Source organism: Anomalospiza imberbis, chromosome 3 (assembly GCF_031753505.1).
Source record: "Anomalospiza imberbis isolate Cuckoo-Finch-1a 21T00152 chromosome 3, ASM3175350v1, whole genome shotgun sequence".
In the NCBI taxonomy this organism is placed as follows: Eukaryota; Metazoa; Chordata; class Aves; order Passeriformes; family Viduidae; genus Anomalospiza; species Anomalospiza imberbis.
Window position 1 is genome coordinate 2,432,903 of NC_089683.1, and position 27,973 is coordinate 2,460,875.

The following is a 27,973-nucleotide window of genomic DNA, read 5'->3' on the forward strand; positions in this document are numbered from 1 at the left end:
ATTTTCCCCCGAGGCGCGGCGTTTTCCCGATTTTGCCTGTCGGCTCCGTGCATGGCGAGCCCGGTGCATGTAACGCCTGTCGCAGCCCTTCCCGCCGCACTCCGGTGTCCGTGTTGTGACAACGCCCGGCTCCTCAGGAGAGGGGAAGGAGCTCCCAGGAGATCTCTACGTCGTGGAATGTGTGGGGCAGTCCCTGCCCGTGGCTGACCCCACTTGCACTCGGCTCTTGGTAGACTTGTTTACAGTAGTCCAGTGTCCGTTTTGTAACGTTTAATTTTTAGCACTTTAACTGTGAGTGTACAAACTGGTTCCCTTGTAGTTGGTGTACATTTTCATTTTAGACCTTTGGAAGTTTTTAATAAAACGATGGAAAAACTCTGGCAACGGGTTTTCAATTCTTCTCCTGTGGGCGTAATCCTACCCCCCTTAGAAACCCAGTTCAGCAGCAGTTGAGATACAAAGGTTAAAGAATTAAAATATCAGATTTTACTCTGGCCAGCAGCTCTGTGAATTTGAAGAAAGACTTTCTAGACTTAATCTCCCCCCGGCATCTGCACTCGTGGACGCTGGGCACCCTTCCAGCAAACACAAAGCTCTCGGCAGATTTCGGGCTCTGGGTTGCTCCGCCCTTTTACAAGAACAGACCACTCAAACCACCAGGATCTCACAGGCAGGGAGGAGGGGAGAACAAACAGGTTTGGGAGCAGCAATGCCAGGGATGTTTGCGGGCTTTTATTGCCAGATCCAAGCTGAGGACAGGATGAGTGATTTATCTGAAGGAGCTGTCTGGCACTTGGGCGGATACGTGGTTGTTTTGGGTTGGAAGCAGTATGCTGAGTCTTGCATGGCTGGTGATAAAATAACTGCTCTCACTAATTACTGCTGCTGGTTTAGGTCTCGTTAGAGAAATAGTTCAGGGATGAAGCTTTAGGAGCTGCTGTTCTGCACCATCTGCCCTGAGTTTAAACTGCTGTGGGCTGTGAGTGCCCAGCCCTGCAGTCAAGCAGCCAAAGATGGGATCTCTTGCAGCCGAGGAGGATTCCCACTGCAGCTAAACCCAACAGGGGTGAGGAATGGGCGCTCTCAGCGTTGTCTCCCCTGTGTGCTGCATTGCCGGGTCCAAAGGGGTTAATGCAGGCCTCGGGGAGGACATGGAGTCACCTGGAGCCCGTTTGGCCCTCCCAAGGTGCTTTAAGGACCTGCAGGTGAGGGAGGTGGGAGGAGCATGGAAAAAGGAGCTGGAGGAGGGGGTGTGCTCGGAGCAGAGGCCGAGGTCAGTTCAGACCCCCAGGCTGGGATTAGGGGTGAGGGTGTTCTAGTCACGATCACATTCCTGACGCTCTTTAACATCCCGTTGGGGTCAGCTTTGTCTCTCAACTCTGCCAGCTCCTGCCCTTGTTGTGATTTCATCTCCACTTTGAAGGGAGAAGAGCATCTGGCCATGCACTAATCCTAAAGACAACAAAATCATTGAATCATGGAATGGGAAGGGACCTTTGGGTAGGAAGGGGCCATAAATTGATCTTGTAATTCTGTTCCCCTGCCATGGGCAGAACAGACCTTCCCAGGGTGCTCCAAGCCCTGTCCAGCTCAGCCTTGGTCACTTCCAGGGATCCAGGGGCAGCCACAATTTCTCTGGGCAACCCGTACCAGGGCCTTGCCACCCTCACAAGGAAGAATTTCTTCCCAATATCCCATCTGAACCTATGCCAAGAAATCACTGGTAAGAAAAGGCTGAAACAAAATAGGTGGAAATAGAAGGACTGTTTTATAAAAAGTCATTTTTTTGGAAGTTATCTCCAGCTCAGAGCTCCAGCCCAGTGGGATAAAACTGCCGGCCCTGGAGCGTGACCGGCCAGGATCCACATTTCCAACGCCCTTGGCTACCGGTCCGACTGGTTTTTATGATAACACCCCAGACACCTTCGATTGATATTCAGTCTCCAGTTTCAGTGCCTGCACCTGTGTGCCACCTCTCCCCTGCACCCACATCCTGCTGCTGTTACCCCACTGGCACCTCCTGCTCCCCCTTCATCCCACGGGGACATCCCAGGTGGGAAAAGCTGCTTTCTCCTCACCCATCTCCTTGAGTTTTATGAGGTCCCACCCTCCCCTTTGCTTCCTGCCCCTATTTACTGCCTCCACACACCCCCCTTTGCAGCACTTCAAAGGCTCTGCATCCCAGGCGCTGGCTTAAAATATTTCCAGGGTCTCCCACGAGAGTGTTGTATGGTTGTTCAGCAAATTGGAGCTATCCTGACACCTGAAATGGTGGGAAAGCTGAAGAAGGATGGATCTGCAGAGCCAAAGGGTTGCCAGCCTCTTCCCAAGCTGCTGTAGTGCAATATTTTAAATATAAATATATTTACATTCAAACATCCTCCACTGTTTCCTGTTCAGTGCTGGTGCAGAGGGTTCCTGCCTTTGGGAGAACATGCTGAAAAAATCCCTTAAGGCCCTGAATTGCAACATAATCCAGCTCCAAATCCCACCTGGAATCTGCCAGAAGGGACGAGCCCCGACATTCCCCCCCCGCCGATGCCTTCAAAGCCCTCTGATCAGATAAAGCTTGGCCCCTGCCAAAAGACACAGAACATCTGTTTGGCTGCGGAAAGGGGGGTTAGGGAAAAGTTAACCTTGTTCCTCAGTTTTAATTTTTGGGAGGCAACCAGCTTCCAAGTTCTCCTTTGCAGGGTGGGTTTGGGGCTTTTGTGCTGGTGCCTAGACTCTGAGGATGAGGTGCCCTTGGGGACGATGGCACCGATGTGCACAGGGAGCAGGGCCATCGACGTGACGGGTCATGGAAGAGCAATAAAATCTGGGGCTAACCAAGAGTTTGGACTTCTAGTGACAAGACGAGGGGAAACGCCCTCAAGGTGTGCCAGGGGAGATTCAGGTTGGACATCAGGAGGAATTTCCTGACAGAAAACACTGGGAGGGGCTGCCCAGGGAGGTGGTGGAATCCCCATCCCACTCGTGGCACTCAGTGCAAGGTGGTGATCAGTCAAAACTTGGACTCGATGATCTCAGAGGTCTTTTCCTACCTAAATGATTATGTGAAAACCAGAAACCATCTTTAGTTTTCGACTCTTCTCCGCTTGAAATGGTTCTCCTTAAAAGCAATCCCGAAGAACCTGCTCGTTCCACGAAAACTCCTGCCGCTTCCCCTGGGTGACCCGACCTTGGCAGCAGCGCTGCTTGGTCAGGGGAAGGGTTAACCCCGGTCTTTGGGAGCCTTTAACTGCGAGCAAAACTCCCGAATCCTGCCAGAGCTCGTTAGCCCGGGAGCGGGGAGAAGGGACAGGGCGCTAATTGGAGTGACGGCCTCCAGAGCTGTGAGAAATTAGCGGCGGCACAATGAGGAGGTGCCGGCCGTTAACAGGTGCCGGGTCACCCCCGGGAGCCCCAAAAACCCTGACCCCTGTCACTCACTGCCGGTGACCCTCCCGACCTGTCCGCGGGGCCTTGCTCCCTCCAGCTGCGGGGGAGGGATTTCCATTCCCGTGCCGAGCAGCTGCTGCTGGAAAAGCGGTGACTGGCAGGAACGAAACTTTTCTTTCTCGCTGGAAGCCCAGGAGGGAGGAGCCCCTGCGGGCCCCGGCAGTGACAGTGGGTGTCACAGGGACATCTCCGTTCCTGCCACGAGCAGCCGTAAATCTTAAATCGAATTCCCAGTGCTGCTCCTGCCCCAGACCCTCCGGGGCTTTGCATCAGTCAGAGAAGTCGGATCAGGGGCGGTGCAGGAGCAGAAAAAGCTGCACCACCCACGAGTTCATGTGCCCAGTCCTGGGCTCAAGCGGCTCCTGGCATCAGGAGAGCCCCTTCTCCTCCTCCTCCTCTGCTCCCACTGTAATCAGAGCTCGTTGGACAACAACTGTTTCCCCTGCATCCTGTTTTCCCAGGGATAAGCCATCCTTAAATGCTTTTCCTCCATCCCGGGACAGTGGGGAATTGGAGTCCTTTTTAAAAAGCTCTCGGAGCAGCGTTGGGTGCAGGGAGGATGTTCCCCTCTGCAGGGATGGAGGGATGCTCGTGGGGAGGAATTGGTGCTTGCGATGCTCACAGAATCCTCGAATGGTTCGAGCTGGGAGGTTTGGGAGGATGTTGTGGGAGAAGCCACGATGTTGATCCAGTACAGGGTCCTGAGAGCCGGCAGTGCCTCACATCTGCCCTTGGGGCAGTTTGGCAGGATCCGCCGTAGCTTTTTCACCCAAACTGCGGGGCAGAAACCCCTGCGCTGCCCTGGAAGAGGAAAATCCCCAGGGAAACGTGAGGGCTCATCCCCGCCTGTCTGAACAGGAAGCTGGGACACTGCCCGGCCTCGCCGCTGGGTTTGGGGGGCCCATGGGGGCTCCCTCCTTGGGGCCAGGACGGCTGCGGAGAACCAGCCCAGAGAAGCGGCGGCCCCAGCGGCCAGCCGGGATTTTTAAGGCAATAGTGCCACCCTGTGCACCGAGTGAGCCCTGGGCTCCCGGTGACACCGACGGCCCGAGTGACACGGAGGGATGGCAGGCAGGAAGGTGGGGGTGGTGGCACTGGGGACCAACATCCAGGAGTGGGGATACATCCACGGGTACGGCAGGAAAAGCGTGGCATTCCCATGCGAGTCACTCGATCCCGCTGCAGCTGGGATCCTGCAGAGGCCAGAAATGTCTGTGGTTTGTGTCTCTCCACCATGAGAGCTGGAGAATCATGGAATGTACAGAAATCACATCAAACTCGGTGGTTCCTGGAGCTGCAAACGGGAGTTTCGTGCTGGTTTATGCTTTTCCCAACTTTTCAGGTGCCCTGCCGTGCCTGGGCCACAGAGTCCCCTCCTCTGCTCCATGTCCTGCCCTGGAGGGAGATGTGGGGGACGGCCACGGCCGTGTCCCATCAGTGACCCTGCAGGAGGAGTCCCGTGTCCTTTTCTCTGAGCCCCGGGACGGACCAGCACCACCCGGGAGAAACCCCCCGTGGGTATCTGGGATAATTTAATTGTCACAAACTGTGTCCTCTAGGAGGGCAGGGGGAAGCAATTATTTTGTGCATGGGTGGTTGGTGCCTCCTCACCACCCCAGAGACCAGAAGGAGCCCAGTGGATGTCAGCTGACACCCCGGGGACCCGAGGGAGCCTCCAGGTGCTGCTTGGCTCCTGTGAAACGAGCTCCCAGGAGGAGGGAGCGGAGCCCTGTCCCTGGTTTCAGCTCCCCAAGATTTCCCAGCACAGATTTCAATCCCCCATCACATCCCAGCTCCCTCTGTGGCCACATATCCCAGACTGTTTCAGGTGTCAAATGGGGAGAAGAAGCTTTTGAGGCATTTTAGGGTCAGGTTTTGCTATGTTAGTTCCTTCCTAACTGTGCACACACCCTGTATGGCCCCACTAAGACTGTTGGGAAGGCATCCCCCCACCCTATAGGGTCCATATGGGATCCTCAGGCTGGAGGAGGGATTTATTGGACATAGGGAGGGAGGAAGTCCCTGGGTCATGCAAATAAATAATGGAGGAGCAGTAGGACATTTTGGGGAAACAGTTTTGCAGGGGATCTCCAGTGAGCTGGAGATGGAGCCACTTCCCTCTCTTGGATTCCAAAGACTAATCTTTAGGGAATAACAGACATAAACCTCTTAGCTGGCGTGCTGTCAGTTCCTGTTGCTGATGAGCTGATTAAAATCGAGTGGAAAAGATTAAATTTGCCCCCTCCAGGTACCCCAGGAGCTGCAGGTGATGGACAGGAGATGCTCCTTGCTGGCTTTGCTCTTCCCTGTCTGTCTGACCAGATCTGAATGTTCCATAGAAATGTTTCCAGCCTTTGTAATCTCCGTAAATTCTGTCACTGTGCTCCACTGGATTATCTGTGCCCAAGCTGCCACCTGGAGCTGGAGGAAATGGTGCCAGGAAAACCAGTTAGAGGCAAAATGTCTCAAAAAGGAGCCCCTATCCCCATCCTTGGTCACTCCGCAGGGACATTCACAACGTTTTGCTTTATTTAAGCTGTTCAGAACAGTCATTGCTGCTCTGGACACGAGACTTGACAAACACACCAGGAAAACTTGGGATTTCCTGGGATTTGAGGAATACTTGCAGCCCTCCCCAGAATTTGGCTAAATGTTGATTAGGACAGGGACCCTGATGTCCACAGAGCCACATCCCTGCCCCTGGGAAGAAACAGGAGCCTGTAGAAAGACATCACAGGAATAGAGGCTGCAGAATGGGGAACTGGGTTGAAAAAGAAGATTTTGAGTCACAACAAGCTACCGGCAGGGTCTGAAATGTCACTTCACATCTGCAGCAGACACAAGGTGGCATCAGAAAGCCAAGTCCTTCCTGTGAGGCTTCTCTTGCCATGGAAAAGGAGAGAGGCAAGTTCCAGGTGTGCACACACCTGATTGCTGTGCCTCTGGTTTTCCTCAGAGTCCTTCAGCAATTCCCCTCTCGTCACACGTGGCTCTTTTCCAGGTCTTGTCCATGACCTACAGTTGCTTCTCCTGTCAGGAAAAAAAAAAAAAAAAAAACACACAAAAAAAACCAAAAAAAACCAAAACAGGAGTTACATTACTGGATCTTGATGCAAACTGGGAATGTGGACCCAGGCTTGTGAGGTCTCACTTTCAGAGCGGTATTTGGGCTGTAATCCCATTTTTAGGGTGATCCCACTGTGGCTGGGTGTAAGATCATCATCCCACTGGGATCACTTTTCCTCAGGTTTTGGCTGAGTTACTGGTTGGCCTCCGAGCAGGATCCCAGTGCCGGGCTCAGCAGAGCAAAGCTCCTGCAGTGCTGACCCAGGGAGGTCAAGCCACAAAATCTCGTTAATATTTAGGTGATTCTGCCACAGAGCTGCATTAATTATCCACCTGAGATGAATTAATTACCCACCTGAGATGCATTAATTACCTTTCCAAGCAGCCTGGGCACAGAGGAGAGGAGATGCCTGTGGGGAAAAGCAGGGCAGAAAGTCAGGAGTGGGGCTGTGACCCCAAACCCACTCTGGCCTCACATCCTCCTGCAACACCCAAGGGTACATGCAGTCCCTCAATCCATACATTTCCAGTCCATCAATCCATACATTTCTATAACTACAGACCACTCTCTATGTGTGTCTAACAAGTTCTCTCCAGGGGAATGCTCTGAACCTCGCACCTCCAGCCACGGGTTTCACCCCAAGAGCTGATGTGCCCCAACATCTGCCCCTTCCTCTCCAAACCAGTGCTTCCCATTTATTTTCCAGAGGTGTTTTGGATTCTGCCTGGGAATGGGCACAGAGAAGAGAAGGCTCTGGAGAGATCTTAGAGCCTCTTCCAGGGCCTAAAGGGGCTCCAAGAGAGCTGGAGAGGATTTGGGACAAGGGATGGAGACACAGGACACAGGGAATGGCTGCCCACTGCCAGAGGGCAGGGATAGATGAGATATTGGGAAGGAATTCCTGGCTGGGAGGGTGGGGAGGGGCTGGGCTGGAATTCCCAGAGAAGCTGTGGCTGCCCCTGGATCCCTGGAAATGTCCAAGGCCAGGCTGCACGGGGCTTGGATCACCCTGGGATGGTGGAAGGTGTCCCTGCCCAGGGCAGGGGGGTAGAATAATGTGATATTTAAGGCCCCTTCTAAACCAAAGCATTCTGGGATTCCAAGATTTTACACAGGCACAAACATAAATAAATAACTAAATAAATATACACACACACACACACATAAAATATATGCATACCAGATATCCATAAAATTACAGACATATACATACATATATGAATATATATGGTACATAAATATATATATATATATGAATATATAATTTTTATGTATGTATATAACACCACGTATACATACATAGCCATATAGCGATATACATTTATACACTCATCCTATTAGAACCCCAAATCGCCCTGCAGGTCCCCCACCGCCCCTTCCCACCCTAGGGGACCCCACACGCGGGAGGTGCCACCAGAGGGCACCGCGCCCCTATTTTTGGGCGCCGCTTCCCAGAATGCAGCGAGTGGGGCCGGGGGCTCCGCGGGCTCCGCACGCCGGGCTGCGGCCGCAGGGACAGCGCGGAGCTCCGCGGGGCAGCGCGGCCCCTCCGCCAGGTAAGCGCTGCTCCCCGGGACGCTTCGGACGGCAGGGTATTATTTAATTTCATTTCGTTTTATGGTATGTTATTTTATTGGATTTATTTGCTGTTGGGTTTTTTTTTTTAATTTTTAGTTTATTGGGTTAGATTTTATTTTATTTTTCCCATTTGTTTTAATATTTTGTTTCTTTATTTTATTCTACTTTATAATCACTCCCCGCCCCACAGGAGGGGCGCCCCGGACTTAGCCGGGGAGCAGCACCAGCCCCTCCCGGGATGGGTCCCTCTTGGAGGGGACCCATCCTCCTCCTCCTTTCCCCTCCCTATCCCGGGATGGAAATGTGCCGGGGGCTGAGCATGTCCCTGGGGCTGGGGGTGTCTGGGGACTGGGGGTTTTTCCAGTGGGATGAACCCTGGCTGAGCCGGCAGCTGCCTTCTTGGAGGGGGCAGTGGGCTTTTATCCAGGTCCCCAAAGTTGGGCGAAACTCGTGCCAGCGGCCCTGGGGTGACAGCGGCTCCTCTCCCGCTGCGCCGGGATGGTGCAACATAAATTATGTTTAATGTGACGGCTGCGATGAAACAGCGGGCGGGGGCTGCTCTGCCCCCGCTGAAAGTTGCGTTCGAGTTTGGCAATCTGGGCCATGGGGAAGATTGGAGGTTTTGGAAGGGCTTCTGTGGAGCAAGGAGAAATCCCTGCAGGGAGGGGAGCTGGGAATGGTCAGAGAGAAGGCGAGCGATCCCCGGGAGCAGAGGAATGGTTTTGGCTGCCCTTAAAGAGGCATCTCGGCAGCGCCGGTGTCGTGGTGCCTCTCATCGTTCAGCTACGGCCGCGTTAACTCCGTGTCTGGGATGTGAACCAGGAGAGTGGGGGCAGAGCAAAAGGACTTGGAGAAGTCAGGATGCTCTGGTCCCGGTTCCTTGGATCTCGGGGTGCTGAGGACTGGCCATCTCTCTGGAGTTGTTAAAAACCTGGCTTGCACGAAAGCCCCCAGACAGAGTGGCATTAAGGAAATTTTTCCTGAGCCAGCGAGGGAAGTTGGACCCGAGCTAAAGAAAATAAACTTGTATTTCATCATGCCGGGGCTGGGTTTCTTTGTGTTCCGCTCTGATCTGGGCAGTCTGCGCTCCCCACAGCCCCGTCCAACCTTCACCTTCAAATGTGCCTCAGGGGCCGAGCAAAGAAACTTCTGCTCCTTCGTGCAAACCTCGCTCCCCGCGGAGGCTGTTCTGTCCTCTGCCTCCCTCGGGCTTTTCTCTGTGTGTTTCTCGCCTGGGTTGCTGCAGGAAGGGGCTTTGCAGGGTTTCTGCTCCGGGCTGAGATGCTGCAGACGTGGAAAGTGTGAGCATGGCTGACCTGGCAGGGCTGTGCGTCAGCCGGAGCCCTGCGCTCTGCTCCGCCCGCGGATGTGCCGGCTCCACGGCCAGCGCCGCTCAGCTCGGGAGGGAAAGGATGCTGTAAAGGAGGGAAAATGGGTAAATTTATCCCTGCTAAAGGCAGAAGGTGCTAAGGTGTTTCTCTGCCGCTCCCCCTGCTGCACACCTGCCCAGGTCTGGGCGCTGGAGCTCATTTGTGTCCCAGTGATCCTGGGAATGTGCCTGTCCAAAGCAGGAGCTGAGGGGATTTCAGAGGCGGACGTGCTGGTACACATCATTGTTATGAGACTATAAATGGTCCCAGAGAAACCTTGGGCAAGAGCTTTCTCCCTGCTGGAAGAGCCTGTGCAGTCCCAGCAATGCAGGATGGGCACTGTGTGTTTGCAGGAGTGACGAGGAAATGCAGTCCAGTGTCATCAAAGATCAGAGATGGGAAAAATGGGGTATTAGCAGGAAAAAAAAATAAATTAAAAATCAAAATCAAATGATGTGTTGTGCCCTGATGTGCTCTTCCAAAATAAATAAGGAAAGATGCGAGCCTGTTGATCCCATAGCAATGGCCTGGGGGAACCTGTGGCTTCTCTGCTGCCATGTCAGTGCAGAATCTACTGATGAGACATAAAATCATTGTAATTCATTAAATGCATTCCATCCTCTCACAAGAAAACAGATTAAACGTAGGTGCTAACGTCTCATGTGCGTGTGAAATGCTGTTACATGGGGAGAGAGGGAAGATTTTGACACATTGCACAGGTTCCATCCATTAGTCATAGTATTTCCACAGCATGCCACACGTGCACTCACATTTTTGTATAAATGGGAAGCAAATTCAGAGGTGACACAAGGGAATGTGGAGAAACTCAGGTGGGCTTTTCCTCTGCAGGACCCTTTGTTGCCCAAGGGGGATCTCCATCTTCAGCCATTTGTGGCTGGTGTAGGCGATGCTTTCTTTTTTCTGATACATTTTGGGCTTCTTTGTACCAGTCTTCCTGCCTTGGAGTGAGGGAGGATGGAAGTGTTGCAATTCCTGTTGAAGAGTTTGACATTTTGTAGCAGATAAAGCCAAATGCAGACAGTTGCTTTAGTTTGGCTCCTTTTGGCTGAGTTTAAGGGAAAGGCAGGATGGCATTCAGGCTGGAGGTGGAGAAAGGAGGTGGCACGTACATCCCTCATGTCACAGTGGCATCCAGCTCTGGTGTTTTTAGCAGGGATACATCTCTGGGAACAGGCTCCTTCCAACTGGCTTTGTGCCCAGAAACTTGAATCAGTCGTAACCAGCAAAAATATGAAGGTGAGGGAACATCTGCTCCCATATCACCAACGTCAGTTTTTGTGGCAGCTTTGATTTGGTCGCTGGGGATCCCAAAAAGGATTTTGTGACTGTTGGGTGAGTTAGAATTGAAGGTTACAAATGCTTCCTTCATTTCTTCTGTTTCTCTGTCTCCCTTGGGAATGAGGAAAGGGTTTCCAGTCCCATGTCGGCATTTGTTTTTATTGTATCTATAGTTGGTCTCTAGAGGGTCCTGGAAGCAGCTGCCTGGAAGTGGTCAAAATGAAGTTTTATGGTTCTTGTAGCAGGACCAGGAGAGGTCCTGGTGGTCCTTCAAATGCTTGAGGAGTTGTTGGCACTGGTGGCTGTCAGATGGATGTTCATATCTGCTGACTGCTCCCAGCCAGGGATGGCTCTTTCCAGACGTACCATTTTTTGGGTTTCCTCCCCAACCATCCCCTGGTTTTTCCAGGGAGGAGGTACTGGGATGTCCAGTTGCAGAAGGAGATGGAGCTGCTCTCTGGGCTGTGTGTCACGTCCCTGCCCTTCCTGTATTCCCTTGGAGAAAGCAGAGAGCTTTCTATGGAATGTGGCCCAGGGATGCTTTTTCCTTCAGAATGAGTCTGAACTTGCCCAGTTCAGCTGCAAAACCCTCAGCTGCAAAACCCTCAGCTGCTTGCGTGAGCCACTCTTTAAAAACAAAGGCACTTAAAAAACTATTCTTCTCCCAAAAAATAGCTTTGGTGGCTGTGACTGTCACTGAGTCACATTCCTGGTGGTTAAATAATGGCTTTGTTCCTGTTAGTTAATAAGGTGTTTATTATGATAGGAAATTAACAGGAAATTGTTAAATTAATTAATTCAATTAATAGGAAATGTTAATGAGCCTCTGCCCTTTTCTGGGGCTGCCAGTGGATGATCTCTGTACGAGCCTGTGTCCATTCCAGGCATCAGAGCAGAGGCTTCACTGGGGAGCTGGGGGACCCAGTTTGGCCATGTGGCTCCACAAGGGGACCATTTGCTGGCCAGCCAGGTGGCCGGCGTGGCAAGGGGAGCATCCAGCTCTCAACGGGAGCTGGCAGCAAAGCCAGGCTCACTTTTGACTCATCTGGCTGGGAGGTGGGAGCATGTCCTACTGCCAAAGGAGGAGAAACTCCTTATTTCTGAAGTACAGCAGAAGGAGGAATCGCTGCCAATGATGCAGAGGGGCTGGGAAGGAGGCAAAAAGGGTGATGAAATCCCTCATCAGCCCTGATGCATCTCCAGGGTGACCTTAGGAACAGATCCACCTTCAGAGGGTATCAAAATGGTTAAAAGTCTGATGTTCCTGACTGCCTTGAGTGCCACTGCCCTCATCTGCTGTGGTCCTGTCCCAGACTTCCATTGAGTCCTGGCTCTGGCCTTGGTTTGCCAATCTGAGATTTCTTCCAAGCAAAAATAAAAAAACTCTGAAAATTTCAAACAAAAGCACAAGCAATTCTTTCTCTCACAGCTTTCATTTCACAGTTCACCTCCCTTTCTGGCTGTAGTTCCTGCTGGGGCTTCTGGCTTCCTAGAGAAAGGGTAAAATAAAAAAAAAAAAAAGAAAAAAGAAAGCAGGCATTTAATAATAGATCAAAAAATGAGATTACGCAGTAAGTCAGCCCTCCCCTTCCCAAAATGCAACCAAAGAAATTGCAAATCACCTTGAAAAAGGAAAGGAAAACAGTGTAGATCAAACCTGATGTTAAGTATGGATGAGGTATTTATATTTTATTTAATGACTGTGCGTTGTCCTAGTGCAGCTGCCCTCCCCTGAATTTCTGTTTGCGATTAATTAAACAGTAGAGATGAACTGGGATGAGGCAAATTCAGTGGACCTCAAAACGGGAATGCACAGGTTGGCTGCTTGGCACACCCAGAGACAGGCACAGCTGGTGCTGGTTGTAGTTGGAGGCAGCTCCCAAAAACCTGGAGGTTTGATGAGAGGCTCCTTGTCCATCCCTGATGAATCTGGACCAGTTCTGACCACATTTGGTGGAGCAGTGGGGTCGCCGAGGGAAGGGGACCCAAAGGGCTTTGTGCCAAATGAGTGGGTGCCAGCAGAAGTGCCACGATGGAGGGAAGAGGTGATTATTAGTAATGGGTAATTAGTCACCAGCCAGGCTGCCCTGGGAAGCTGGGCAAGCCCCAGCCTGGGCCAGTGCTCAGCCAAGGCTTGATGAGACACGACTTCCCTGGAAAGGAGGCTTAGCCCTGGTGCTGGGCATCGAGGCTGTCAACCCCAGGCCTGTTCTTGTTTGCTGTGAATCCTCTGGCTCTCAGGTTTTGGGTTTGGTGGGACCATTGCCACAGGCCACATGGGAGGGTGGGAGTTGAGATAGGCCTGGTCTTGGCTGCCTCAGCAGCCTGTGGGGAATGTCTCCTGCTGGATCATCCCAAAGGTCTCCAGAGCCAGCGTGGATGTTGTGTATGCCAAGAGCGCGGGCTTCAGTGAGCCAAGCTGGGAGGAGCTGGAAGGGAAAGGCTCTGGCTCTTGCACAGTGTCTCCACCAGGACAGCAGAGGACCTTCAGCCTGACCCCCTGAGGTCCTGTTTGCACCCTTGATTAGTAAAATATCAAGAGGGACACAAGGCATACAGAGTCCTCTCCCATATTATCCTTGTCCAACACGGATAACCCATCCTGGGTCATGCCATGAGGATGAACCTCCACATAAGACCACATTGAGGGGCTTAGAGCAACCTGGTCTAGTGAAAGGTGTCTCTGTCCATGGCAGGAGATTGGAATGAGATGAACCTTTAAGTTCCCTTCCAACACAAGCCACTACACATCTGTATGATTCTATAGAATGCAGCTGTTGATTTTGTTTCTTGCTAAATCACACAATTTTAAGCACAGAAAGTGCCACAGCCCCTTCTCTGTGAGAAGAAGAGGCTGAGGAGCCACATCCATCACAGCTCTGGTGGTGAAGGCAGGGCAAGAAGAGAACAGGAGCAGCAATCCCCTGCTGGGTCTGGCACGTGGGGCTGTGAATGTTCACCAGGAGTCTGGTGCCAGAGCACCAGACGAGGCAGAAGTTGCTGGAAATCACCACTCCCATGTGTGATTAGCATCCTCTAAGGTGTTCATTTATCTTCCTTGTCACCTTCTTGGTCTCAGCTTTCTACTTGTAGAGTTGGAGAAGAATCTGTTTCATCACCTGCTGGGCTGCTGCTCTTCTTGTTTATTCCCCAGAAGGAAGAAAATTAGATGTGCCAGAGCTGAAACTTTAAAAAATAAATAAATAAATCCAGACTTTGGAAACAACCACTTGGAGGTAGAATGAGCCTCAACAAGAAAATATTTGTCTTCCACCTTTTTCTGAGACTGGCTGGGACTAAAGTGCAGGGAGAAGACGGGGCAAGGTTTGCTTTCTTTTAATTTCAAATATATTCCGAAAACAGAGCAGTTAGAATTCCCTTTTTTCCTTGAAGTTGCTTTTGCCAAGTTTGGGTGGAGAAAACCAGCTGAAAGCCTTGCCTTGGTGGATGTGGGACGGAGGCAGGAACACATTTATTTTCTTTATTTACCTATTTTTACTGGTGAGGCCCTAAGGCAAACAGCAAAGCCGTAGCATGCAGGCAACAGGAGCACTTTTCCCTCCCAATCCCTTTTCCCAGCACCAACAAGATCAGCACTGAAGATACGCAATTGAGTCAGCAATGCAGATGCCATCAAATGTCTGCTTTATTCCAGAGCATGAATCAGAGCAGTGTCAGAGCCTCATATCCTGCATCTCCTGATAAGAGTGCAGTTACCTCTGAGGGAACCAAGCATGGTGAAATCCCATTATCCTGCCTCTTGCAAGCACCTATAACTCACTGGGACCAGCACTGCTTATTTTAATGCAACTTCTGCTGTAGCACGTGCAGACAGCTATTTTTAAAATTTTAAGATTTTTTTTTAAATCCCACATCCCAGAGCCAAAGGATGTTGTTTGTGGGTTTATTATCTGTTTGTGTTACATGGGACCAGCATGTCTATATGTACATATATATGTATATGAATATATAAATATGAGTATTTTCTGGAGCACAAGCTCCAGAAAAGCCCTGTGTTAATCTCTGTTACACCAGTAAGAGCAGCGTGTGCCACCAGTCCAGGTGCTGGTTGCTCACTCTACATGCTTTTCCAATGTATGGTATCCTTGGAGAAAAAAGGGATTAACTTCATTTGACTCTCCAACCATGCTTTTTACCTCCAAAACTATCTTAATTTCAAGGCTTCAAATCTTTCAGCTTGCTGCAGGAATCACAAGAAGAAGTGAAACCCTTTATGCCCAGAAGTTCTCTGCTTCTCTCTAGCAGGACTTTTCCATGTCCAGCTCTGTGACAGGCCAGCTCAGTGACAGTGTTTCCTGCTATTGCTCCACGGGGACAGCTTCTGGCTCCCTCCACAACAGTTGCATGTGGCCACTGGCTTTTGCATCAGTTGCCTCTTTTCTCCTGATCCCAGGGCAGCAGCTGTGTCCTGTTCCTGCTGCAGTCCCCGTTCTGCACCTGGTCTGAAAAGCCTCAGTGGGATGGAAGGAGGCCTGCAGTAGTGCAGTTTATGTCCTCTAAAAACAGACACAACAGTGAAATTTTGCTAAAATCTCTCTGTATTGCCCCCAAGGGACACATGAAGCTGTTTAAAACACATGTTGGCCACTGTGGTGGTGGTGGAAGCAGAGAAGGACAATTTTCACCTCAGATTCCTCTTTTGAGGGGCTTGTTTGTTCCTTGGGGTTTTTCTGCACCAGAGACTACAGAAGCTGAGGGGATAAAAAGCACTTCTGTGGTTTCCCATCTGTGGATTTGAGGGAAAATGACTTCAAATCCACCACCTTGAGCTACATCATAAATCTCACAGCAGAAATACGGAGCCTAGACATTAATAATTAGGAGCTTGCACAATAAAAGACTGGAATATTTCACAAATGACACACCATCTTTCGATCCAGCTGATGCTGTGCAGAGATCTGTGTGAAAGTTCTGTGCAGCCAAGGTGCAGAAGTTCTTGCTCCCATTTTTGCCTCTTGAAGAAGAAGAAGATGGGAAGGAAAAATCAGGTTGCATCCCCAAACTGTTCGCTAAAGCTCAAGTATGGGAGTTTTAATGTTTCCCTCTATTAGAAAGTGTTTGTATGTGCTGAAAGAAAATTATGCCAATTAATAGTTATCCTTTCCCAGCTTCCCACGTCTTGAAATCACTCCAGTTCAGCCAAGCTGCTTCCTATCAAACTTCACACCAAAAAGAAAGAATCTGCTGGGCTGTGACTGAACATGAACAACGTTACTCCCCGGGGGTCTGTGTCCCTGAGGTTTGGGGGCTGCAGGAAAAGGGCTGTTGGCCATGAGATGACAAATAGAACTCCACAGTTGCTTGTTCATGCTCCAGCAAAGCTTTGTTTTGGGTTGTAGATGTTTCCCAGCCACGAGGCTGAAATCTCAGCAGCTCTTACGTGAATATTCTTCACCTTTTTTTTGTTAATGCAGTATGAAGTAATTGGAGGGCTGGTGATATTTTGAGCAATTTATCCACCTGGGAAGTGATGACCTTGGATTTATTCAATCAAATATTATCAAGATTAAGAGTGCAAATAGCTGAGCTTGTCAGTCACAAGGAATTGTGTTGCAGCCTGGGCTCAAATCCATCACCTGAAACCAGGAGACTCTGGCAGAATATTCTTCATTCATCAGCGAGAGGTATCACGGCAAGATCATTTCACTGTAATTCATCAATTTATCAGGCTACTCAATTAAGTGGGGGCTGGAGAGAGGATAAAGGGAATGATTCTGTCTGTTGTAATGAATCTTTGACCACCTGAGGACTTTTTTTGCTCCTTGCTCTTTGGTGTTTCATGTTGACTTGAAGGCCTCATTACAAGGAAAACATGATCACAATGGTGGTGCAGAGAGGCTTAAAGAATTAAAAGAATTGATGAGTTAGAGCTTTTGCTCTGCCTGGGTTGTCACTGAGCTGGGCCTGACAACCATAATCTGAAGAAACCCTGGAGAATCTTGGGTGGACTTATGGAAGAAAATGACTGAAGTGAAACTTTGTGCAGCCTGGAGCGAAGGGATGGACCTTTAGGTCCATCTCAGCTCTGTTCTTCCTGTGTCTGTGGTGCAACCCCAAGCTCGTTGGTGAAGCATTTGGGAGTGTGGTGCAACCTCTGACTGCTGTGAGGGTCCTGGTTGGCATCAGCTGCCCTGGGACCTTGGCAGAGTCATTCTGCTGCTGGCTGATGCCAAAATGCTGGGCTGGAGGTTTCTTTATGAGTGTGGTATTTTAGACATTTGGCTGTTCCCAAGTTTATCCAAATACTGATTTTTCTGTGTGGTTACACCTAATTCTCCAGGTTGTTTCACTGCTTGGGATCTCTGCTCAGATCCATGGCACAACAACCAACATCCATGGTCTTTTCTTACAAAATGAGCCCCAGTCTCTGGACCCAATCACCCCATACGTTTGTGCCACCCCAACAACTTCTGAACCTGCCAGGCTGTTTCAGGCAAGCCTGACAAAGAGACACTGGGCTGAAGGGTAATAAAGGTTGTGTAAGTTCATGAAAAACAGGCATGAGGGATAGCCCAGGTACTCACGGAGCCTCGGGGCGGGGCGGAGCTCCAGCTGCGTGAGACCGTCCCCAGGAGGGAAGGAGGGAGATCTTCCATTTGTTCATGGGATCCACCAACGGGAGCCAGAGCCGGGGCCCTTTGCTGCCCTGGCACACCTCTGGCCCGTGGATGCCCATCTCTGTTTGCAATAAAACTGGTTTTCAGTTTAAATGCGGTGGCAGTTTGGGAAAAGTAGCCCGGAGCGAGGTGTAGCTGCTTGTCTACTTTCTGCAGAAACACAGCAAAAAGGCTTGAGCAAGTCCAAGTGCTTCAGATCAGGAAAGCACTTCCTCCTACATGGGTTTCTCATGCGTTCTGTTGTTTTCTTTCAACAAAAGCAAGAGAAAGGGAGAATTAATTCGATTTTAATGCTAAAATATCTCCAAAAAGATGAAGCAAAAGGAACTGTTAGAAAGGAGGATAGGTGGAGATTAAAACCACTTTCTTTCTCTCGTTCTCCCTTGCACACTCATTATACATATATGTGGCCTGATCTTGTGCTATACAGGAAAATAAATTGTAAAGGCGACAATACAAATCAGGATGAAAGGGGGAAAAAAAAAAGAGGATGAGTCAGGTCTGCTCTGCTTATCTGAACCGAGGGGGAGCCTGCCTGGTGCTCCTGACAGATTTTTTCAGGCAAGATAATGCATTGGGTTGATGACAGTTTATGAGATAGACTTCGAGGGGTATGAAAATTGCTGGTAGGTACTTGAATGGCTCTGACTGCACGGAGCGAATTGGAGTCCTCGCAACAATTTCCCTAAAGCTGTGCAGATTAACATAAAAATACCAAGGAAGTCCAATCTTTGAATTTTTATCTGCTTCAGCTCAGAGAGTCAAACAGGGGCATTACAGAAGTGCCATCCATTTGAATCGATTGTCACTGCAGCTTTTGTGGAAAGGCTGTATCTGGGCTTATTGATAACGTTGTTGAGGTGCTTAGAAACACAAGTGTGTTTGGTTTGTTTTCCCTTTAGTAACTTATTCTTGTTTCTGGCATTTTGTTAAGATATTTTTTAGCTCTGGTCTCCTCTGGAGATCTCTGCTGAGCTGGGCATAGGTAACAGAGATGCTCTGTGCATCTTTACTCCAAGAGTTTGCCATAAACCTGAATCTGTTTCAAAGCCTTCTTGTAAATTTTAAGGTAATTTTATTTGCTAGAGGAAAAACTGAGATGAAGAAGAGAATCTAAGAATTGTGATTTACCAACCTTTTAGTGAGGAGGCTTACTAGGTGCTTTTCTTTCTTGATTAAACCATATCAGCTGAAATGCAAATTTGGTGGCCAAAACCTCCTGTTGATCTCCATCGTAGCATCACTTCACCCATTTTACTTCTGCTGTTCTCCTGCTCCCTGTCTGCACAGAGAAGATATAAAATCAGTCTCCCACACATTAGAGAAGTAAATTTATATGTGAAGTTTCAGTTTTGGGGACAAGTGTTTTAGGTTGTAGATGTGTCCTGCTGTCAAAGAAACACGAGGCAAGTTCCACCTACTGAGGGGGCTGTGTCACTGGGAGCCTTGTGCTCCTCTGGTTTAAAAAATCGCTTTTTAGGAGCTGTGGCCAATGACTCCACCGTTTTGCCTTTGTTCTCATCTTTATAAACAGTTCCTGCACCTAAAGAGGTGGTTGTGAGAATTACTCATTGGGTTTAGAGCTCTTTGAAGATGGCAAGTGGTGGATTACAGCTCAGTGTTTATTAATGCCATGGCTTAGTACGATGAGAATGTTTCACAGCCCAGCAGGTTGCAGTGGGCTTTACTTCACTGATCTCCCCCAGCTGTGCCAGCTGTGTTCCCCCATTACCTGGCCCATCACACCTGATCCATGGGCTGCAGCAGGGAGCCTTCCCTCTCCACACTCCCCCAGCAGGTTCTGCTTCCCCTGGCATTCTGCCACAGCACACGCCAAGTTTAAATCTGGTTCTGTGTTTTTGGCTTCGTTCCTTCAAAATGTTTTCAATTTTCTTGGCTTCAACCGATCCCAGTGGCATCTTTTTATGATGCACTTTATTCTACTGCTTCAAGTGCAATAACACTCCTAAAGTTCAGTCTATTTTTAATTACCAAAAAAAAAAAAAAAAGCAGAGCATAACATTGTTCTGTCACTGGTAGTGGGAGAAAGGGAGGATTTTTCTTCATCTTTAAATTTGATTGAGTTTAAATCTTGACATACGTAGTGGTTTTTGCTGTAATTGGAAAGGCAAATGGTTGTTTGCTCTTGCACTCTTGGGAGCCAAAAGTGGTATTGATTAAACAAAAGCATTGCTATGTGTTGGAGGATCTCAGAGTGCTGCAGGACTGGTGAATGAAGATTTGGACAATGTCATCACTTTCTCTGCTTTCCTCTCTGATGAGAAAGCTGAAGAAACTTTGTAAGGCTGATACTGAGGTAATGCTTGCTGGGACAGCTCCTGATCTGTAGCAGTGCATGTACAGAGCTGGGTCAAACCCTCCCCACAGCAGCTGGAGGAGTGATTCCCGCGTTTATTCTCCTCTTTGCCCCTCTCCCTGAGCTCCGTTTGGCTGCACTTGCACCAGGAAAAGCTTCCTTGCCTGCGGCTGGTGGGATTTCAGATTGCGGTGGTGGTGTCAGCCAGTGTGTTTCTGCAGTTCCTGTGTGGGCATGGATTTATGGGGAGGGAAAAAAGGGAAGGGAGGAGGACAGTGGCTGTGTTTGGGTTGTGTGAGTGTCCTCTCCTTGACAGGTAGGTTAAAGAAAATGTTTAGCCAAGTGGTTTTTGCCACTTTTCATTTTACTTGCGCATCAGCTCTTCCTTTGCATGAGAATAGAAATTAATTTTGTTTCAAGTTCTGGAAACCTGAAGACATGCTGAATAGGTAGAAGTTTGTTCTATTTATAGGTTGCAGAATTTCTTTGTACAATAAACCAGTTTGTTTTGATTTAAACTATGTATTCAGCACATTTAGCTTAATTTTATTTAACTACCAGTTCGACATGTCTTTTTCATTGTTTTTTAAATTTGTGACATAAACCCAAAGTACAATGAAAAGGTCAGACTAGTCACTAAGAAACTTCATTTACCATTTTTAACATCAAATGTGTTGACTTGCATAGTTTATTAATTTTTACAGATGCCTAACTGTAAAAATAGGACAGCTTTGCAGTTCAGGCAAAGGCCTGAGTTATGGAGAAATATGCCTTTGTTGTTCTCCACCAGCAAAAATCAGCCTTTCATTAAAGAAAAAAAAAACAAAAAACAAAAAATGCAAAGCAAGAGAGTTTAAATCAATCAGAATTGAAGTATTTTGCTCCTGTTTTGCATCAATAAATCCTGTATTAAAGGCAGAAAAGGCAGGAAGGTTGAAGAAGGATTGGCAGGCAAGTTAGCAATAGTGTTCCACACGGACTGGTCTCAAGCCTGGTGCTAATCAAAGTATTGACTAATGATAGAGCACAAATTAATGGGATTTGGAGGTGTCATCAAAAGAGGAAAAACAGGAGATCCCAGGAGAAGAATGACTGACTTTGGGACTATTTTTCTGTAAGCAAATGTGAGTTCTTGTAATGCAAACTCTGACAGAAAGCTGGGGGTTCTGTGTGGGAATAGGGATGTATTTATCAACCATAGGATAATTCTGATGTCCTGATGATAAAGATATGTCTGGGATCACATTTGTCAGCTGAATTATTCCCACTGGTGACAAAGAAATGTGAATGCCACTGCAACAGGTTTTAGTGAGGCATGGCTTAAAATGCATTCTGCATTCCTTGTCCATAGGAGAAAGATTGATTCCAGCTGGAAAAGGTGCAGCGGAGGGCATCTGCTGGAGAACAGAGAATCCGGCTCCCAAAATGATTAAAGGAACCTGGATGGTGAGGTGATGACAAAAAAAAAAAAAAAGAGGCAGAGAAAAATTAGATTCCTTCTCTATAAATACACTGGTGTAAATACCAGAGAGGGAGAAGAGTTCTTTAAGTTAAATGACAATTCTGGCACAAGAACAAAAGGCTCTGGAAAAGTTTAGGCTGGAAAAGAGCAGAATAGCTTCAAACCAAGGGAGATGCTTGAAGAGCTTTCTAATGGGAATTGTGTAAAGGGCTAAAAACCTGATTGCTGTGAAGATGGAGCCTGATAAACGTATTGATGGGATTATGCAATGTGGTTGGCTTCAGTATTAAGGGATCAGACTCTGGATTTAAGGTCCTGCGCTTTTGCAAATACACTTAAGAATCCTGCAGGTATGAAAAAAAACATGGAAGGTTTACATTTAAAAAAATATTTTCATTCTCATTCAGCTTGGAGTGGATTTTGCTGTTTCAAATGCACTAATAACTGAATTGGGTGAACTGTGGAAAGGAGGAAGTACCTTCTGAGCTGGGAAAAAGCAGCAGCTGCCACCTGCTTCCTTATTTTAGCGGTCGGCTTTGGCAGCAGCCCTGTGCTACTTAGATATCTATTTTTTAAAATTTAAAGCCTTTTGTATAGTAAAGTTAGGCTTTGAAATAGATTGTGCTCAAAACACTGACAATTATTTATTGTTATTTATCATTGTAGGGTGCTTTTTAAAAAACCTGCAGCACTTAAGGCACACGAGTGTTTATTATCGATCCCAGCATTCTCGTTATCGATCCCCGTTTTCCCCATTTACAAATAGTCCCCAGATTTCTGGTTGCTTTACTAAAATCCCAATAAATAAGACCAAGTGCCTCTTTGTCAGAAGGCCATGGTTATTTTATCAAAGACAGGTGCCAGGCTATTTTAGCATGGTGTAACTTGGATTTCATGGGCACTTGGTGCTCAGGATTTCCACGCTTTTTATGTTCTGATTCAGCCTCCATTCTCCAGCGTTGTCTGCCATTGAGAGCTGAGTTTTCCCCATCCTCTGTCCTGAGGGATATTCTGCCTGGAGGTCTCCATGATTCCAGAGGGACACTGGAAATATGGGATGTCTGTGGTTACAGGAGAACTTCAGATGCACTTTCAGACGTGGCTGTGGGAGGTCAGAGCTCATCCTCCCTTCACCCCTATGCTCTCTTTACTCAGCAGCAGCATCTCTATTCAGCCTGGGGGCTTGACCCCGACTATCTCCAATCTCCAGCGTGTTCTCCTCCCTTCCCACATGTGCTTCTTATTCACTTTCTCTATTCAGGATGTAAATGGCAGATGGTTTTTCTTTTTTGGTTTCAATGTCTTCTCATCGGAGCCTTTCAGCCATTCAGCCTCTCAAACTAGTTCACTTAATTACCTCAACTTTTTGAAACTGGAAACCTTGCAGACCTGTTTTATTTTGCTTAAACTGAGTCAATTTGTGGAAAACAGGCTTGAACTGAGTGATCACAAGTGCCTTTTATTACAGCATCCTCACTATTTGCCAGAAGTCTCCCACAGAATCACCTCTCTTTTGCTCAGTGCCTGTTTTGTTCTGAGGTCTGTTGGCTCTTACATCCCGGACTTACAGGGCCCCACTCTTGGTATTTGTTCTTCCTTCTATATCTGGAATTTAAGACTCCCTTATCAGCCAGTTCCTCAGAGTATTTCTTTTTCTCTCTAGCCATTTCTAAAAGCTCTCCGCACACATCCAAACCCGATGGTGGGGTCTCCAGTGGACGTCTAGCACAATCCCAGCAGACAGCCTTTTACAGCCTTTTCCCAAAGTGACTGTAATCCAGAACGATCATTTTATGCCTGCTATCGCTTTGGATTTTTAGCAAACAAAGATGATTCACTCAGCTCACAGAAAGAACTGTGGAACAATGTCCCAAAAGATTATTTAAATGGAGTTCTGGGAGTGGATTTGGGGTGACCATGGGTAGTGTGCAGGCTGAAGGTCTCACTTTGGTGGGGGGCTTTGAGGGTGGGTGTTTTCCCCAGCCACCTGCAGACATGTTTCCCAGCTGCCTTTACTACAAGATAATGATAATTTCTAACAGATTGTTTTCCTGACAAGGAAGAATTTTATCCCTGGTTTACATTTTGGGAGCTGGACCCGGGGAGAAATGGAACAGCTGGCTTAAACACACAGGTCTGTGTGAGCGTAGTCTGTGCTCCCTCAGTTGTTTCAAGGACTCTCAGCAATCTGGCAGCTTGTCAAGGCCCCTCAAATTGTGTGGACTCAGGGGTGAGCTGAAGTGCTGGAGCACCGCAGCCTCGAGTCTGGTGCAACAAAGCACACGCTGAAAACGATGCTTTTGTACTTTAACCTTTAACTTCTTGCTTTGCAGTCACTTTTAATTTAAGTTTAGACAGTGCTGAGTGCTTAATTAAAAAAAGAAAGTTCTTTTGGTAGACAAGAGTGTAATGCCCGAGCTATGCCACAGTTACAATATGTAGGTGTTGGGGATTGTGTTACAGACAAGCAAAACTATTGTTTCTTTTTAACTTCTGTTTAAATATAGTTCATATGATGGAATATTTAGTAGAGCAGAATAAGCTGATGCCTGCCAGCTTTTTCATACCAGTGGTTACCAGATGTGTCTGCATTTAGAACCCAGCCATCTGTTCCAGGGTGGAGTTTGGGGCTAGTCTAGGTATTTGGATGTGTCTTCTTCCTTGGGTATCTCTGGAAAACTTCAAAGCATCTGTGCTGAGATGAAGGGGAAGCTGTAATACTCCAGGAATTCAAGGGAATTTTCCAGAAATGCAGCTGATTCCCTAGTGCAGCAGGGTTTGGAAGGGGAAGGAGCCTTGAGGACAGAGGCAGCGCTGGTATTTTGTGCCATTGCTCAGCCATTGCCAAAATCCAGTCGGAGTTTTGCTTGGCTGTCACCAGGCTGGGCTGCTGCTTCCTGCTTTGGATTCTGTCTTTCTTAAGAGTCCATGGAATTTCCAGGAGTATTGCAATATGGAAGCTTCTTAATGGGATTTTACAAATTATTTCTGCAGATAAGTTCTATTTAGATATGACTTAGATATTTTCTTTTGAAGCTGGATTGGTGTAGAATTACTGTGAGCTGTTACAGAGCAAGGGGAGGGAAATCTGCTCTACCTTTACCCTCTCCCACCATGTCCAGCTCCCCAAAGCCAGGAGTGACCCATCACACTGAAATTAATGTTTGGTCATTTTGGGGATGGGGAAAAACATATTTTGATCAACAAACTACTTGTGAAAAATACTCACTTAGTACTGGTAACAGCCTTTGGTTGACAGTGATCTGGGAAGGAAGGAAAGCTACAGGTGTCTGTATCCATCCAGAATCTCACGGTTTATTTGTCACCAATGTCTTCATCTCTCAGAACTTAAAGAATTGTTGCTGAAATAGGAAAATGAGCCTTTTAGAAAGCTTCTTGTGAATAAAAGATCTCAGAGTGGTTATGAATGGTTTTTATAAACTAAGCATTGTGGTAATGGGGTCGGAACAAGATTTTTAAGGTCCCTTCCAACCCATACCACTATGTGATTCTGTGATAATACAGTCATTTAATTAATTTATCTGGAATGTTTGTCCCTCATCAAGCATGTGGTAGTACAATTCGACATACTCAGAGTGTGATGCGTAATCTTCCACCCCAAACAAAAGCTTCTACTCTGTTTCTTACCCAATGATTCTTCTTTTACAAAGCTAGATGAAATAAAACCAGTAACTGTGCCCTCGTTAAGGAAACAGGCATTTATTTTCCTCATCCCATTTAAGCACCAGGCAGTGTCCTCCAGCATCTTGCCAAAAGCTTCCACTACTTTTATAAGCTTATTTTCTTTTGCTATCAGGAACTGGTTCCTCTGTGCAGGATGCTGACAGTTCATTGTGTTTGCTCTTTGGATCCCAGCTGGGGCTGCATCAGGTCCAAAGCAGAATTAGGATTTGGGAGGGATGGGTCTGTGTGTCCATTCCTGTGCTGACTTTTCCTTTCCTGCTCCTGCCAGGAGATACTGCTCCTGGGTGTTTCGTTTCATGTTCCAGCCCTTGCCATGCATTATGGCCAGCAGTGGGGTGCATTGTCACAATACTCCTCGTGCCCATGGGGTCCTTCAAAGGGCTTTATTTAACTGTACTGAGATGCCTTTACCTACCACTGAAATGCAGCTACTTAAGCTGCAAAGCCTGGCAGCTGCTCCAACAGCAGGAGCATGACCAGGCCACTGCTTTTATGTCATAAAGTAAGGGAAGAAAAAAAAAATCCATATCCATTAAAAAAACTGCAGGGAAAATGTAAATTGTCAGAATATAATTACCTAAACTGGAGTTTGGCCAGCATTCCAGATTAACATTTCCTCTCGTGAAGCCGTGGGATACCTGATGGCCAAAAGCAGTCGGAGTCTCAGCAGGATTAAAAACTGAGCTTTGCTGTGTAGTTGTTCCATAGTGGCTGAGAGATGTAGATAATCTATTTAGCACCTACAGCACCCTGGGGCTAGAAAGTGGCTGAATCCTATGAAATCCGATAGGAGTGTCTGAGGTTAAGAGTGCGGTCTGAAAACATTCCATGGAACTTGTAAAATCCGCAGATGGTCCAACCTTGGTTGCTGTCTGCTGTGGAAAGGAGGAGAATGAGATTAAAAAAGATGTACCAAAAAGATTGCAGCGGGGAAAAGATGGAAGCTCAGGGTCCTCCCTGCCATTGTTGTTCCATGTTTTTCTGAGGTTTATTTCAGGCCGTGGAAGTGTGCCATGGAAATGTGCATTAGCTGGCTCTGAAACTCCTTAATACCTGCTTGCAATGGCTCAATGTAATTTAGTGCAGATTGGAGACACCGGGATGCAAGCCCTGCCTAGGAGGAAGTGGGATGAGGAAGAGGGAATGTGGTGGGGGTAAGGAAAAGAGGGGAGGTGGGGACCATTTACATGGAGAGGACACAAAGGTGTGATGGCATTCACTGTGCTCAGCTGCAGCTGCCAAGTGTAGAGTAACTTGAAGGGTAGTAAATATAAGGGAGGTTCGCTGCCTGAAATGATACAGAGGTGTCTAAAGAAGTCGTTCTAGGAGCAGAATCCCACACTGGTTTGGGTTGGAAGGGACCTTAAAGCTCCTCCAGTGCCACCCCCTGCCATGGGCAGGGACACCTTCCACCATCCCAGGTTGCTCCAAGCCCCATCTCCATCCTGGCCATGGACACTTCTAGGGATGGGGCAGCCACAGCTTCTCTGGGAATTCTATTCCAGGGCCTCACCACCCTCACAGGGAAAAATTTCTTCCTAAAGGTTGAACAGAAGGCCAAGATCTCAACTGTGGCTGCTTTTTAGGTGGCCTTGCTTTACATTTGCACGTTTCCCTACAGTAGGATTAGTGTTTTTAGTCCTCCACCCTGTCAGCTTCAACTCAAGGTCACCATGAAGTTTCCAAGTCTCTAACAGCATTGGCAGTGTGAATTGAGTCTGTTCCTTTGGGAAAACAGGTTTCGAAGCTGATAGGAGTGAAAGGCTTTTCCTTTCCAGGAAAGCGTCGAGCAACTTTATTGGCAACTTATTTTCTTGTTTAAATAATTATTAATCATAGGTTATAGACCCTGCCCTTTAGGATCCATTTCTGATGTGGAAATTTTACGTGCAATTGAGAAATAAAAGCCTGTATGGCAGAAAAGGTGGGAAATGAGGGTATTTGAATACAGTAATTCTTTTTTTTTGGGATAAGAAGAAGGCAGCGGAGCAGTGGGTTTTTCACTTGGTAGAAGGGAAGTTAAAAACTCCTCTTTAAAACCAATTCCTGTAAGAAGAAGGGGAAGCACATAGAGAAGAGGATTAAATCTGAAGGTGTCTCTGTCAGCATAATCTATAATAGCCTTGATAGTGCTTCCTGAAAGGGAGACTTGCCAGACTGGCTACTGATCCTGACAGCTTCTTTTCTTTTGGGAGCTGGGAGAAGAATTGTTCTCCTGAGTTGTCCCTGAAGTGATTCTCCACTGGCGTTTCCTCCTCGGTGAGGACCTGAAGGGAATGATTGTCCCCCTGTTTCTTCCTGCAGAGCTCCACGTAGATCAGGGTGGAATATAAAACCCCGAGCCGTGGCACAGTGGGAACAGATGTGTGTGGTAGGACAACGTGGGTGTGTTCAGTGATTTGAATGTTAATTTAGCCTTTATACTGTGCCACAGTCATAGTCTTTTTTAAAATTTTTGTCCTGATAAAGTATAAAAAGTATTGTTTCTCCGAGCCTTTGAACCTGCAGTACCAATTCCCGCCCTTCTGTACAGCACGTTCCCTGTGGCGAGATTGGATTTTGTATTGTTTATCAAAGGGCAGCCCTGTGCCCCCCACCTCACCCCTCACTGGCTTTTCATCTCAGAATAAAAGTTAGTGTTAGTTTCTCCTTGCATTCTTTACACATGTGTAAATGACTGTGAAAAAGTGCAGAGTGATGGAAAAGTGGTTTTTCGCCTCTTTGAAGTGCTCATGTTTTATTAAAGCTGAGATTCCTTGAGCTTTTTGGCCAGAAACACACCACCCTCTTTATTCCTGGAGATAAAACCCCATTTCTTCCTGTGAAAAACTCTCTAATTCCCCCAAAGTTGTCATATTGTGTGTTTTTGTGTGGGATTTGATTGCCATAGATACAAATGCCTTTCATGGAGCTCCTAATATATAAAATTAGAATGCATAAACAGAGGACTGGACCTGTGCGACATGGTTTGGTTGTGAGAAGATGCTGGCACTGTTACTTGCCTTTCCCCCCTCCTTTATTTCTGCATCGCTTTCCCCCCCCCTCTTTTGCTTCAGTTACCATCTGTTGCATGCTATGTTTGGTACTCGCTTATTT

At 47.7% G+C, this 27,973-nt stretch overlaps 1 protein-coding gene and 3 long non-coding RNA genes across 5 annotated transcripts in view; 1 reads left to right on the top strand and 3 right to left on the bottom strand.

The window, feature by feature from the left end:
• Window positions 1-4,726: 4,726 nt before the first annotated feature.
• LOC137471972 (uncharacterized) lies at window positions 4,727-7,239 on the bottom strand. Of its 2 annotated transcripts, XR_010997932.1 has the most exons (5): window positions 7,127-7,239; window positions 6,881-6,917; window positions 6,369-6,471; window positions 5,761-5,862; window positions 4,727-4,831 (listed from the first exon to the last, which is right to left on the bottom strand). It is a non-coding gene; the product is annotated as an uncharacterized lncRNA (long non-coding RNA). The 2 variants fall into 2 exon arrangements; XR_010997931.1 differs by lacking the exon at window positions 4,727-4,831 and having other exon boundaries at window positions 5,455-5,862.
• A 781-nt stretch (window positions 7,240-8,020) lies between these two features.
• Window positions 8,021-27,973, top strand: part of EXTL3 (exostosin like glycosyltransferase 3) — a 134,311-nt gene continuing 114,358 nt past the window's right edge. The window contains exon 1 of the mRNA XM_068183139.1: window positions 8,021-8,064. The gene's annotated coding sequence lies outside the window, so the exon portion shown is untranslated. The remainder of the gene's footprint in view (window positions 8,065-27,973) is intronic.
• On the bottom strand, window positions 11,367-18,653 carry LOC137471973 (uncharacterized). The gene is made up of 3 exons (XR_010997933.1): window positions 18,529-18,653; window positions 11,965-12,244; window positions 11,367-11,667 (listed from the first exon to the last, which is right to left on the bottom strand). It is a non-coding gene; the product is annotated as an uncharacterized lncRNA (long non-coding RNA).
• On the bottom strand, window positions 19,908-27,905 carry LOC137470108 (uncharacterized). Its single transcript, XR_010996878.1, has 3 exons — window positions 25,455-27,905; window positions 24,402-24,534; window positions 19,908-23,867 (listed from the first exon to the last, which is right to left on the bottom strand). It is a non-coding gene; the product is annotated as an uncharacterized lncRNA (long non-coding RNA).